Here is a 15001-nt window from a genome sequence, read left to right as displayed (position 1 = left end):
AATATTACCATAATATAAATATTGGAAGTTACATACCAGAAAGGGTATGTGTTTCACCTCAGTTTTTTCACTTTTGTTTCTCTGCTGTACAGAATATTAAACATTCCATATTACTAGGCCTTATTTTTTCCAACTGTCTACTTTTATTTCTCAATATTTGCTTTTAAATGAGGTTTGAAGACCTTCTGTGGAACTTTTTGCAGACGGAAACACCAAAAACATACATGAAGTTGCTGTTGAATTAAGCACTTAAAACTGACGTGTAACCAAGGGGATTGAAAGACAGCTATAAACACACCTTGCCAGCCTATAGTTCCATGCTGTCTCAAAGAGGAAGCTTAGCCCTTTGAGGGAGTAAGGCCTAACATGCCAAAAATGCAAATAGCGACATGTGCTCTGGGTTAGCTGTTGGAATTATTTACGGAAGCTTGTAACTAAACCAAAGTGCAAGCACCTAACCCTGCATTCTGCACAGGAGGCCTGCGTGTCCTGCCGGGCGTTTGCAAGGTTTCTGCAGAAAGAGGGTAACATTTTTGGTTGTCTTTTGTGTTATGGACAATATTACTTTTCTTAGCATCTGCTGAGGTGACCTAAAATAAGTTATAATCTTGGTTTCCTGTAGAGTGTGTATAGAAAGATGACACTTGGAGAAGCTCCTTCATCTAATCTTACAATAAGTCTTTGACCAATGGAAAAGATTGTGTTATTTCTTCCCCTTAAGTAATGAGTGAGTCTGAGCAGCCGCCTCACAACAGATGTCTAAAAGTATATGGGAAGGTTTCTGTCACAGAGGAGTTTACCAACATTAAAACTTAAATAGATTTCCCAATGTTAAAACCTGAATATATTTCATTTAGTACTAGTGAAAGGGGAATGTAATTGTTTCTGTATATGAAAAATATTTAATTGACCATCACAAAGGTAAAGGACAGCTGTTGAAAATTATCAAAGTGATGTAGGGAAAATGTATGAACTCCTTTTTATACAGGATTTTAAATACAACAATACCCCTGGTGGCATGTTTTCTGCATTTTTAACCAAAATATATATTGTAATTTTCAACAATTTAAGTTAATTCAGATTACTTTGTCTTATAAAAGTAAGCTTAAGGAAATCAAAATGCAATAAATCTTATAAACATCTCAAGGGAAGTTGAATAAGAATGCCATGGGCCAAGAGAAATGCTGTGTGAACCAACATTTTGCCATAAAAATAGTAATTATGAATACAAACATGTTTTGTAATGCCCGCTGTATCTGTTGTAGTAACAGATGTGAATTCACTGAAAGAATTTAGAGCGATTAATCTTTGAAATTCTCCCGTTATCACTGGTGTGGTATTCACTGCCATACCAAGTGATGCACCAGCAGCTGCATGCTACTGCTGCTCAGTAGGTCCATTTGGTGCTTTGGTCTTCTGTAGGTAACATACTGCCCATCCTTAAAATAAACTCAGTCTACATCTTACCTGCTTGAAAGCATACCAAAGCTGGTGGAAGATGACTGGTAATGAAAACACCTGTCTATTAAGCTTTGACCATGCATTCAGCTTCCATGAAGAATTAAATAAATACAACTGCTATGTGCAATGTTAGAGGATTTCATCTTATACCAGCTTTAGTAAAATTCCAAGTATTCTAGCTGTGTTCGGGCTTTTCAGAGCAACCCAGTTAAATATGTATTTGACACGGTACCCATTAATCTTACAAAACACAGTCCTGAGTTACTGAATCTTATGACATAATGGATTTCTTTCCTACACCTTGGATCAGCAATCACACAGAGACTGACTTTCTTCATTTAGTCAAACAGATTTATCTAAGCCATGTTTCAAATGACCAGATTAAGTACAGCAATGTGGGGTTTTTATGTCTAAAGAAAAATCCATTTAATAGAACTGTTCCTTTGATTTTAGAGTGAGAATTACTATCAAAACACTGGACTCCTTCCTCTGTAGTTTTTTGTTATGATGATCTAGACAGTCTTATCTGCCTGTACAGCAATTGAGGGTATTAATACTCCTGTGACATGTCTGCAATAAAGTATGTTCCTCGACAGAAGAGACAAAGAGACTCCCTACATGAAGCCATTTATGTACTATGGCATGTGTGGTGATGAGGACAGTGAACAAACGACCTCTTGTCATTATGTCACAGAAATGATTTTCATGAAGGATTAATTCATTAAAAACAACAAAAGGACATTTTCCTTTTTTGCTTATAATTAATTACGGGAGGACAAAGGTTCTGTGCATTAGAGAAGTGTAATTAGCTTGTAGCAGGGAATTTAACCACTCCATTGCACTTTGGAGGTGAGAAAGACAGAAACTCACCAGCCTGTGTGTATTCTGGAGCCCTCTGCTGAACTGAAGGAAAACCTCTCCACTCTTTGTCAAGATCCTATAACGGTAACAGACAACTCAATGACATTTTCTCATGAGAAAATTATCAAGGGCAAGAAAAAGAAAATTCCTTGAGATTTCCCCTGAGCCTTTCAACAGAAGAGTAGGGAAATATGTATTTACTAATTCAATATGAGTCTAATATGCTTCATTTCAGATTATGGGTGAATTTTGATTTGAAACGTGATCACTGGAGATATTATGCATTGTATAAAAGGAATCTATTACAATCTTATCTAATACAATTTGAACACTAACATAAGTTACTTTTCCTAAGATTATAACTTTTCTTTGAATTCAGCATTCCAAGCAGACAACGCTAAGATTTTTTTTTCTAATGTTAAAACAGAGGAAAACAATCTGTTTCTCATCCAACATTACAGAATGAACTTAGAGCAGTAAACAGAGTACTCAGCTGAGAGTTAGGAGCTTCCTGAGCTCTGACCCCTGCTGTTGTTGAAAAGTTGGTTTGTGTGGAAGATAGATTCCTACACTAAGTCTTCACCTTTCTGAGGACTTCTAGTCCATCTTCTAGCTTAGTGTCAGAGAAGCACATTGCCTGCCATGTGGTAGACACGAGAACACTTGAAAGGACTGTTCAGTCATAAAATTGAGACTTTAGGGCTGTGTAGTATATGGGGTGATATGAATTTCTGAACATTACTGCACCCTTATGATTTTCTCTTGCCTTTCTTTATCTTGGAGCTCTAAAAACTTTCTGTAGGATCTCTGGGAGGAAGGTGGTTAACAGATTGCCATATCCAAACAGGCTGGAGAAAATACAGAAGGAAGCAGTCAATCCATGACCATCCAGAAGAATTATTCCTGAATCAAGAGACTACAAAGGATTACATATTCTGACATAAAATATGGCTCCAAATGAATTCATAACATCTGAGCATCAGTACAGTTATGCTCCAAAGACCCGTATCCGCAGCTTAGTGGAGTCCCTGCTTTTCCTGACTGAGCAGAGGCCACATTTCTATAGCTTCCAGGATTTTCCACACATCCACAGGAGAGACAATTCTGCATGGTAATATTGCTGTGTCTTGAGTCCAAGTGGAAATTCATCAAAAACTCCAGAGATCGCCAGAAAACCAGAGTGAAGGAATTATTTCTAAAATAACCATGTTTTGTTTCCTGACTTGTTGAATTATGTTAATATCTTGGTGTAGTATGTCAGATGCAAAGAGTTATTAAGTTGGATATTAAGTCTCATTCATAGTCTTTTAGATGGAAGCTACCACCATAATACCATAGTCTAAAACAGCAAAAAAAAAATTCTCTTGTAATATTTTATTCATTATTGGCAGAATAAAATTTACTAGCAGGATATAAAGTGCCAAATGACACTTGTTTTTCTTCAAATCTTGCAAAATTAAGTTGATAAAGAACAAATTGAATAAATGGTTTATGCTTCCAGGGTAGAAAAACTCCAGTGATATTACCATAAGCCTAGAAAGCACATTAGGAAACCATCATTGTTACATCATCATCGGGCTTTCTTTTTCAGTCTTTTAAAGTACTGAAAAGGTCTAAACCTACTTGGTTGATAAAATCTGATAGGTTCGTATGTTTTCTAGAAACAACAGATGAAACAGTTTCTGTAGACAGGAAAGTATAATAATATCTGAAACACGTATGAAGTGGTTAATCTAAAGGTGGTTCTAAAACTAATCTAAAAGTGTCTCCAACTATTTCAGCTTCTTCAGGAATGTAGATTCAACAGAGTGACTTAATAACCCAAAACTATTTATCAATGGAAAATAACAAGAACTCCATATTGCAGGTCCCTTACTGTGCAGGTCACTGTACGGCACCAGCACATAAGAAGTACAGTGGTTTACATCCAGTGATGACCCACATCATCGAATGAAACTGTAATGTTAGCAACCGAAATGTAACAATAAAGCTGAAGATCAAGAAAACTTAAAACTATTCATTTAAATATAAACCTTGCCTTGGAAATTAACAAGATGGTGTGCATTTTTTTTTTAGAAGCAGCAGCTTATATGATCTGTGATGAGCAATAAATAGGTGGCTTGGATGACAGCTGAGGCATAGTTAATACTATCTCAGTTAACGACACCTGTGATCTGAAAGAAAAGCACACTTTGAGCATGAGTGCCATGAAGGTATCCTCACAGCTGCAAGGCAGCTTTGTCTTGTTCACATATTTCCTTTCTGTACTGCACAACCCTTTTCTTATTTACATTTGAGATCTAATTCTGATGGTTTGGGTTAAAAAATAACAGACTAATGCTGAACTAAATATAAAGGTTTTGGAAAAAAACCTATTGTTATACAGGATTTCCCTTCCCAGATCAGCAAAATCCCATATCAGGGGTTTTCACTAGTCCAGGAACAACATTTTCTTTTGTCAAGACCTGTGCTGCTGCTTTACAAGGCCCTGAGCTAAAAAAAAAAAATCCATATAGACACTGCTTGATTATAGCTTTCATAACGTCAACCCCAATAAAACGAGATATATTTTATTTTCTTTAAGGGATGTGCACCAGTCTCTAAGGTTTACTGTTCAGCACTATCCTGTTCTAAGGTAATCCTCAAATGTAAGATACCACCAGAATGAGGCACTAAATCAGTGGTGCCTTTTCCAGGAGCCCTGGGAACCAACAACAGTTGAGCACAAAAGAAAAAAAAAAAGTAAAATTGGGTGACACAACCTGCTAAACAATCAACAGATACCTTATTTTAATGTCCACAGACAAGTCCTTCAGCTGCTTTTTTTTTTTTTTTTGTGAAATCTGATTCATCATAAAATATTGTTATAAAACTGAGAACATAATATTGTTGACTACTGGTCTGATATTATTTTTGTTCTACAGCATACATAGAAAGATAATGGAGATAATGGTAGGATTTGATCATACTTTCCTCAGATTAGACACTTAACTAATAAGGAGTACAGGTATTGGGGTTTTATTTTTTTCCTTTTTTTTCTTTTTTTAATGGCTGGAAGGACACTTCTAAAGAGTGCTTCAGATTTTCAGGAAGATGGATCACCCTTGAAAGTTTCTCTCTTTTACCGCTGATTGAACAGCTTACAAATTCTCCATTCTTGGAGATACTCAGAACTTGTCTGGAGGAGGCTCTCACCAACACAGTCTAGTTTTAAACTGAGATCCGACTTTGGAAGAGAACTTAGTCTGGTTTTGGAGAGGGTTTGATCATATGACTTCCAGAAGCCCCTTCCAGTTTAAATTGTGATTCTATTTTCCTTTCTTTGGCACTTCTCTAAGTATCTAAGGACAGGCAGGCTGAACCTAAGACTGAGAGTGGAACACGTAGTCCAGAAACCTAAACCTACAGGAAAATGAAGAATGTAATTTTTTCCTTAGTAGGCAATACTTTATTACTGTCACATAGCTGTAGTTAGGGAGGAAAAGTCTTTCCATCATACAATAAAGTGCTCTTAGCATCACAATAGGATATGTGGTCAGAAAGATCCTATACTACCTTTCCTTTGCAAAGGTAATGAGAATTCTTTTTCAGAGAACGCTATTTTCTGTATAAATTATTAACCAGCAGAATAGGCTGTATACAGATTTCTTAAAAGGAATATTTAATTAACATGACAAATTACATCTTTAGCCATGAAATGCTTAGTTACCTCTATGAATTTAGTTGGGAAAGACACACCATCTTATATTTCACACTGTGGCAGTGTATTCAGTAGAACTATACAAAAACCCCTGAATCCAAGCATCCTGGGGTCCAAACATGTATAGTCCAAGTATTAATTTAATTTTAGGTTACTATTAGTTTTACTGTCATGTAATAAATGTAGATAAATATATCTGTCATCTTCATTTAATTTCCTTTCAATTTTTTAATTCAAATGGACTTACTCTGATGCTTAAATCAGACTGTAAGAGTCATTGATTGTATTTACCACTTTGATACTAACTTGATATGAAAAAAGACAATTAGATTTTTTAAAAAATCTGATATTACTGCCTTGTATGTGGCTAATATTTTCCAACCCACTTTGAACATGAGGACTTATACACATGCCCTGATTTTCTTAGTTCTCCTGTAGTACCAGCTGTGGATGGAACAGTGGCATTCTTGGAACCTTGATAACTTTAATAATTCAGAAATCAAATATTATCTTTTTTACATTTTTCTTGATTAGGGTATTTTAAACTGCATGCAGTTCAAGTATCCATAAACTAGCACAACTCTGGCAATTTACCATTGAGCATTATCTGTTCCTCCAAATGTGAAGGAAACACCATTCACTGAAAACATCTTTTTTGAGGATTAAGCCAATGCATTTTGCGGGGTCTCAGATTATACATCAGCCTATAAGTCGGTTTCAATGACTTAATTAAAAAATGGTAGCTGTGCACACTGCCATATTCAGCCTGCATGTAGCCCTACGCTCATCTCCTCAATTTATATCGGTGCAGCACTATACTGACAGTTTTCTAAAGTTTAATCAACCAGTGCTTCCTAGGCATTTGCAGATGTTAGATGAAACATGGACCATTAATGGAAAGAGCTTTTACTACTACTACTAAATTAAGTTTCATTTGCTTTTTTTAAAGGTGTTTTAAGAACGTTATGTATATTCTGATTTAAGGAGCACTCAGTGTTCAAGCATTTTTATCATGCAGTTGTTGTGAAAAGGTTCGCAGCCTTTCTGAGGTGTGCTGCTTCTGATATAGCGCAGCATTGTTCACTTACATCTGACACACTGCTAATTTAAATATTTTAACTGTGAGGTCAAGGTGTACTGTTAATTACAAAAATCCCATTGTTGTTTCCTTTGAAAAAGCTCTATAATAGAAAAGAGATGAAAGGCAATGCAGCTGGCAGTGAAATAGCGTGAAAACACTGCTTTCCTTCTTCAAAGGCCTTGTTTACAAAATGTAAGGTCACTTTGGTTGGAATTGAAAATACAAGCACAATAAGGTAGCTCCAAGGAATCACACTGAAGGCAAACTAAACTTCAGCTAAATGCCTTTTTTTTTTTTTTTTTCTTTTTTTCCTTTTTTATTTCCCTGGAATGAGAGCAATTGGAAAACTTGCTGAACAAAACTAAACTTCACATCCACTTTCAAGGTGTTTTATGTAGATACATACACAATGAATTGCAGTTATCAGTTACGAAAATAACCACTGACAAGGCTTTTTACCATGAGTTTCGCCTCACATACTTGCTTCAGATCTGGTGGCACAATAGTTTGAAAGCCTTTGGATTTGTTTGCCTGTATCAGGCGTATTCTAAAAGAATATTGGTGTTCTAATTATACAGCGAGATAAATTATCTGTTAGAGCTAAAGACTCACCAAATAATCAACCTACTTTTTGTTTTGATTGGCCATACCCGCAGATTAAGCTGCTAATATAGAAAAAGACAGATGTCAATCACTGCAGCATCTCAGCAATCTGCTAATGACTAAGCTTATGCACTTTAATAATCCTGCTTATTTTAATGGTAAGGGGTGGAAAAGCTGAAAGAAAAACTGATTAGAGCAATGAATTGCTTATCTTAAAAGATGTGATTTTAGCATAAATCTATTTTAAATCAATCTTGTGCTTGATTGCATATCATTTTTGTTACCAGTGTGGTATCAGTAGTCATTTTACTTAAAAAAAATAAAAATCAAAGCTACAGCAAAAATAACAAAACAAAATAAACAAAAAAATCAAATGAAAAGGAACTTTTTGAAATAGAGTAGATCCAACTCAGCTGTTTAAGAAAACATAGTTCTGTCTTCTCTACCTGTTATGATTTGTAAAATAAGGAAAAACAATGGGGTAAAGTCAGAATTTCCACTTTTGATGCTCATCATAGGTGTTTTAGCACCAAAAGAGTACATGTGCCCCTAGCAGCATGGTTACTCTGGGTGCCACTCAGGGAAGTAGGCTTCTTATACGTGTGATGGGCACATCAAACCTGGAAAGACAATTTAAAGGCATATTTTTTTTTCTGTTTGTTTGTTTTTTGGTTCCCAGGTGAAGTAGAGCAGCTAGGATGTTGGAAGCAGTGATGTCATTAACTCCATGATTCCATAACACAGAGTTGCAGCAATAGCAAGCTGTTAGTCACCTCCTTCTGTACATTTTACAGACTTTTCCTCCAGTACCACAGATGCTCAGGTGTTTATATATCACACACATTGCACCTGAGTGTTTAGGCATATGTGTATTGGCATTATGCAGGGCTCTGCAGCCAGTTAGTAGGAAATACTACCTGACAGAGGGAGGCTTGAACATTGCTGAAGCACAGGGCCTCATTAAGGGCTGTACATGGTCTATCTCTATCAGCTCTTATTCCAGAGAACCGAGTCCTCTTCTGAGGGTATGTGTTGAAATGAGCTAGCCTTGCTGACCGGCCTGGAGGCCATCCATCTACTCTGCAAAGTAGGAAGTGGGAAGCAGTTCCAGTCCCTGATATAATGATTACTTCTGTGAAATGACTTCCAAGCAAAACCCATAAATTATCCTAAGGTGGATCAGAACACTGGACTCCTGTTCACACCTGAGTGGCTTAATCATTTCAAAATGTGGCCTCCTTCTGTTTGAACAGAAATTCAGAAGAGATTCCCTGACATATTCTTTTGATTCATGGGTCTGAATTCCACTCCAGTCTCCTTTTAGGTGGTAGGATCACTCTACATAAGTAATCTATATAGAGTATCTATGTCTCTATATAGGTAATCTTAAATATTTATATGGCTCCAACTAATTGTACTCAGAAAGAGAAAGGTAATAAACCAAACTAGAATAAATTACTTACATATCTCTAAACACAAACTTTGCCAAGCTCAGAGGATCTGAAATCTTAGATAACCGCCTAAAATGTCTCTAAAAATGTGAGTCTTATGACTCACCTCCCTGAGGTCACAAGTGTGCACATCAAAGTAGGGAACTGCACACAATGGAACCACATAAGGCCCGTATAAGTGTTCTTAATGCTTTTCCCCTTTTAATGTTTTTCCCCTCATCCCCAAACTTTTGCAATTAAGAAAGGGAAAAAAGCAGAGATGTCACTCTAATGGGGTGGGTGCCTTAACCCCACTGTTTAGCTTTATCTCCTTAGTGAGGCAGACAGCATAGCAAACTTGCTGTCTTGGACCAGATGTTAATTAAGGAGAGCCTGGGTTTTTATAGTCCAGGTCCTGGTTTTCCTTTCTCTAAGCTCGTGACCCCCATCTACAGTCATATTCCTTTTCTACAGCCTCATCACGGACGGATAGGGTCATTTTGAGTATTCACATGGGTTATAAACATTGTCTGATCACCTCACAGACATTAACTCATGTAGTATTAAAGCTTTTCTTTGAGTCAATTTTCAACCAGAAATACATTTGGATATATATTAATCCAATTATATATACTCAATGTATAAGTATACATATATAAATATATGTATGCATGTGTATGCTCTTTCTACAAAGAAAGCCAAAACTTACTATATTTACAAGATTTACCAAAACTCATAAAAGTGTTCTGGAAATGGATCCAAATAAGTTTTTTTTCTGTGTCCTGGTCCAATACAGAAGTGAAGAGGCTTGCTTTTTCTCGTGGGAGCAAGGAGCTCCGTGTTCACTGCCTGCCTCATAGAGAATGAGCCAATTCCCTGTCAGATGACTGTAAATATCAGATTCTGACAGAGAATTTAGGGTGCAGGAAGGCATTAATTTGTCTAGAAACTCCTTGTACATGGAAAGACAGGGTTGTAGGAAAGTCAAAGTAACGACAGCATATTATCAGAAGATGGGAAGAGCTAAGTTGGAATGAAAAGATCTGACAAACGTAAGATTAGACTGGCAACACGTTTCCCAAGATAACAGAATCATCAAACCTGGAAAGGCAATTTCAAGGCATCAGGGTTTTGTTGTTGTTGTTGTTGTTGATTTTCACTCAAGGTGAAGTGTAAGCAGCTAGGAGGTTGGAAGCAGTGATGCCATTAACTCTAAACTTCTTTAAGGCAGGAATAGCAACCAATTAGCCCCCTTATTCTGTACATTATACCAACTTTCCCCATAGTACCACAGATGCCCAGATGTTCATATATCACCAAATTCCTCATGAGTATTTAGAGAGATGTTTATTGGTATTGAATCTGCCAGACATTGCCCGCAGCCCCATTTGCCACCAGGTCACTCCACAGCTTGATTCTGTCTGTCTGCTCACTTCCCTCCCAGACTGGTATAATCTGTAGACTTGCTGGCAATTAAATTGACATAGGGGGAACATCCCTGACAAAAAACTGCATGAAAGAAGACTGCCTTAAGGAGCCGAGTTGGTCTGAATGTCACAGAGGAGATCCAAGAACCACCAGTTTATCTCAACCTTTTTCTTTTTTATTTTATGGCTAAGAACATATCCTATCGAATAGTGATAAACTCAGCATCAGTGACCACAGCTGAAAAACCTGAAGGAGGGAAGCTATCGGTTATTGCCAACTGCGCAGCCTGGTTCACACCTGTGCTGTGTTCATCGGGCCTCGGAGTGAGTCAGTGATGTTTTCAGCTATAAAAAATGAAGCAAGGTGAGAATCAGAGAGCCCTCTGAGTTTTTAGATTGTGTTATACTGCTCTGTCTCCTAATTACTAGTTAAGCAGAAGCTGATTAATGCCATGAAATCCGAGGCTTAATAGAGATAAAACAAATGTTATGCACAAAATGAAAAAGCAGTGAAAGTTAGAAAATGCACTAAATCTTCTTTTCTACCAATAAGTAACCCCAACCCCCGTGTGATTGTTAAGTGTCCCTAAGGACTGTGATACTAATTTGCTTGACTTTTTGCTAAAATTAGGGAATCAATTTCTTCCCCTAGGTAGTTGCTTTAGGCCACTTATGTTGTACATCCAATTTGCTCAACTTCTGTGAAGAGAACTTCAGCATATTAACATGAGTTAGATGTTGTGCATGTTAGATTTGGAAATTACAGTTCTGGTTCCTTCCTTATTTACTCTGAGTTTAGCTCTTTCAGATGAGCATGTTGGTGCTTCATGACTGCATATGTTTATTCCTTCTTTCCAACATGAAATATCAGTTATTGGGCATAAAACAAGAGTATGTGGGTTGTATCATCTGGCTTTTGCTATGCAGAAAATCACATTAGGTGATGACAATTTTTTTCTTTACAAACTATGAATATTTGGAATATCTTGCCTTGCAAAACTCAGAAACTATTACCAAATGTCTACAAACATAATTCCTTCCATTTGAACAAAAATACATGCAAAACAAATTCAGATTCCTCATGCCTTTTTCAACACTCCTACCTGGAAACCTGGAATTCTCCCATTGACCCCAAAGATCTCTACCTATTTGTATGTTCTCTCAAACACAGAACACAGAAATAAGTAAGGAGTTAGAGTAGTTAACTTCCATCCCTTGAACACTGAAACTGGACTTAATTTCCAGGACTGGTTTCACAGACCACAGCTAAAATATTGACTGTGCAGACAATTCAGGGTCAAACTCTAACGCTGTTAAGATAATGTTAATTTCTCTTGTTTCTAAGCTTGCATTAAGTAATTAATTGCTTGATTTGAATACTTACATTTTAATATTAATCAATTCAGTAATTTTTAAGAAATACAGTATGCAAAATGAGATTCAAACATGACACCAAAGCAATTTATTAAGTAATTAAAATTGCTCCTAGATGTGACAAATTACACACTTTAAATAATTCAATTAGAATGTGATTACTGCCTCAGTCTAAAATTTTAAACCACCATAGACACTCTGTCATTGAGTAATAAATAAATAATAAACACCCAGAAAGATGACCATAAATGTTTGGGTTCTTTCTTCTGCTGTTGGTGCTAAGAGTTTGAGGATTTACTTTATTACCATGGATTTCACTTCTTTGAGACAGCAAGGTTTTCTGCCGATTAGCAGTGGGCAAAGCAAACAGCATGTCAAATGGGAAACAGCGAGGTGCTCCAGTAGCTTCTTTGCTCCGGCCTGTTGCTCCCCTAATGGGACATGTTGTGTTGCGGATCACAAAATGGATTGGTACCCAAACCGCTGATTCCACCAGTCGGAGCCGCAGAAAAATGAGCAAAAAAAGAATGATAAGGATAAAATGTCACATATCTTTATTTATCACTGATTGCTATTAAAATGAGCCACACTTGGTTTGTGTGCGTTACAGATGTGAGAAGTATTCATGGGGCTACTTGAAGCAGAAAGGCCAGCTTCGCAGTAAGCACTTTCTGCAGCACCTCCGCTCCTGGCTGTACTGCTGGGAGGTTAATGATCTGTAATGTGAACTGCTTCCTCAGCTGCTAGCTGAACTGATCACAGCTGAGATACACAAACAGGTAGATTTGACTGGAGAGAGATTTTCATAATAGCTGCTATGCATATGAATTCACCGGGTGGGATTCAGCTCACTGAACTTTAGCCATTGCAAATAAACTTTCTTTAAAATCATTCTGTGGGTTTTCCCTATGTTCAAAAGAGCTGGGCAAGGACACCTGGGGCATGACTGGTCCCATAGCATACAACTACAGGTACAGCCGTGACAGCAAACAAAGCGCATCCTGAGTTTGCTCCCCAATTGTACATTGTGTTTAATACTGTATTCCCAGAATGTGGTTTTTTTTTTGAGTAAAGTAACTAATCGTACCTAAGAAGAAGCATGGATATGGCTTTATGGAGTGTTTTCCACAAGTCTTGCATCCTAGGGATAACTAACCTAGGTTTGCCTTGCGCACTCAGCTGCTTCCTCAAACACTTGTCCAGCAGCCCGTGCACATCTGTGCCAAGTCAGGGCACTCTCCAAGGCGCGTAACACAAGCCTAAGCACCAGGGTGTAAAATCGTCACTCTGGCAGACTAAGAAACAGCCCTCCTTGCCTTTCAACCACATGCATATTTTGGGGTGGAAGGTTTACAGCTGCAGGAGAGACTCAGGTTGTAGTTGTTAGCAAGGTCTACACAGCTTAAATACCAGGCTTTTTACAACACCTGGCTTTGGAGTGAGGTATTACCCCATCTTGGGAATGGGCATAGATTCAGAGAGGAGAGAGGTCTTTCTCTGAAAAGAGTTTAGAAAACTAAGCTAGGTTAGATGCCCAGCCTCTAAATAATCTCAATAAAAGCAGTGCTTCTTACCTTGGCAACCACAGGACACTCACTAGTGAACCTCAGTATTTTACCTCCCTCTAAATTAAATCACAGAGGATGACAAAAAAGCCTCCCCACAAATATTATTAGCTGGGTCACATAGCACGCAGGTCAGGACTCATTTAGCACTGAAGTGTCCAACAATGGTCTGCTGCGTTTGTCGTCTGACCAGTCACTGCTCAGAACCGCACAAAACGAAGCACTACAAAAAGTAAAGTGTAGTTCAATTTGCATTTTAATCTGCAAGTCTACAAGCAAAGCAGACCGTCAGATTTTGAGACAGACAATATAAACTTTGTGCATGTATATGAACATATATATGAATACCTATATAGTCTAAATTCTACGTATACACTTCTCTGCATGTATATGCCCATACATATATGCATATATATAAAATAATACATATAAGTTTAAATAAATATATTTGATTTTGTTGTGGGTATTTTTTGGTTTTTGGTTTGTTTTTGTGGTTTTTTTCCCTGTAGGAATTCTGCAGATTCCACAAATTCTTGGATTAGCCTATGACTAGCACCACTGGTGTCTACTTTCTGCCTGTCTTGAATAAGAGTAAGGAAACAGATGTTGTTCTTATACAGGAAAAACCTATGGGAAATGACAAAAGATTGCAGGAAACATTTAAAATTAATTGAAATCTATGCATTTCAGCTGGATTTCTGGGCTGGGAAAGAGTTTGTTGTCTTCACTGTAGCTGGTATAGTGTATTTTGGATTTGGTATTAGAATAGTACTGATGCCACACTGAAGTTTTAGTTGTTAAGTAGCGGCTCAGTGTCGCTAAGTAGTGCCTACACTAGTGAAGGACTTTTCCAGCTTCCCGTGCTCTGCCGGGGCACAAGAAGCCGGGGGGGGGAGGGGACACAGCTAGGACAGCTGATCCAAACTGGGCAAAGGGATATCCCACTCCATATGACGTCATGCTCAGCATAGAAAGCTGGGGGAAGAAGAAGGAAGGGGAGGACGTTCGGAGTGATGGCGTTTGTCTTCCCAAGTCACCGTTATGTGTGATGGAGCCCTGCTCTCCTGGGGATGGCTGAGCACCTGCCTGCTCGTGGGAAGGAGTGGATGAATGCCTTGTTTTGCTTTGCTTGTGTGTGCGGCTTTTGCTTTTGCTTTTCATTATATTATTATCATTACTATCACTATTTTGCTTTACCTATTAAAGTGTTCTTATCTCAACCCATGAGTTTTCTCACTTTTAGCCTCCTGGTTCTCTCCCCAATCCCACCAGGGTGGAGCGACTGAGCAAGCGGCTGGATGGTGCTCAGTTGCTTACTGGGGCTAAACCACGACAATTCCCAAGGTTGCCTGGTTGTAACTCAAGTTCCAGGTTTAGGTGGGATTTTGCCATTGAAAATGATCTCAGAATTGGATGCATCATCTTCCATCTATCTCCATTTTCAAATACTTGCAATAGTATCTTGGTTCATGGAGGAGACTCCCAGTGCTCTGAAGAAA

The 15001-nt window shown here is 37.8% G+C and overlaps 1 long non-coding RNA gene across 1 annotated transcript; it reads left to right on the top strand.

Annotated features, from left to right (window-relative positions):
* Positions 1 to 444: 444 nt before the first annotated feature.
* LOC135310955 (uncharacterized) lies at positions 445 to 6029 on the top strand. Its single transcript, XR_010370893.1, has 3 exons — positions 445 to 524; positions 623 to 765; positions 3106 to 6029. It is a non-coding gene; the product is annotated as an uncharacterized LOC135310955 (long non-coding RNA).
* Positions 6030 to 15001: the final 8972 nt, after the last annotated feature.

Source organism: Phalacrocorax carbo, chromosome 1, assembly GCF_963921805.1.
Source record: "Phalacrocorax carbo chromosome 1, bPhaCar2.1, whole genome shotgun sequence".
NCBI lineage: Eukaryota > Metazoa > Chordata > Aves > Suliformes > Phalacrocoracidae > Phalacrocorax > Phalacrocorax carbo.
The sequence above is the reverse complement of the archived record's forward strand: the minus strand, read 5'-3'. Positions and strand labels throughout refer to the sequence as shown.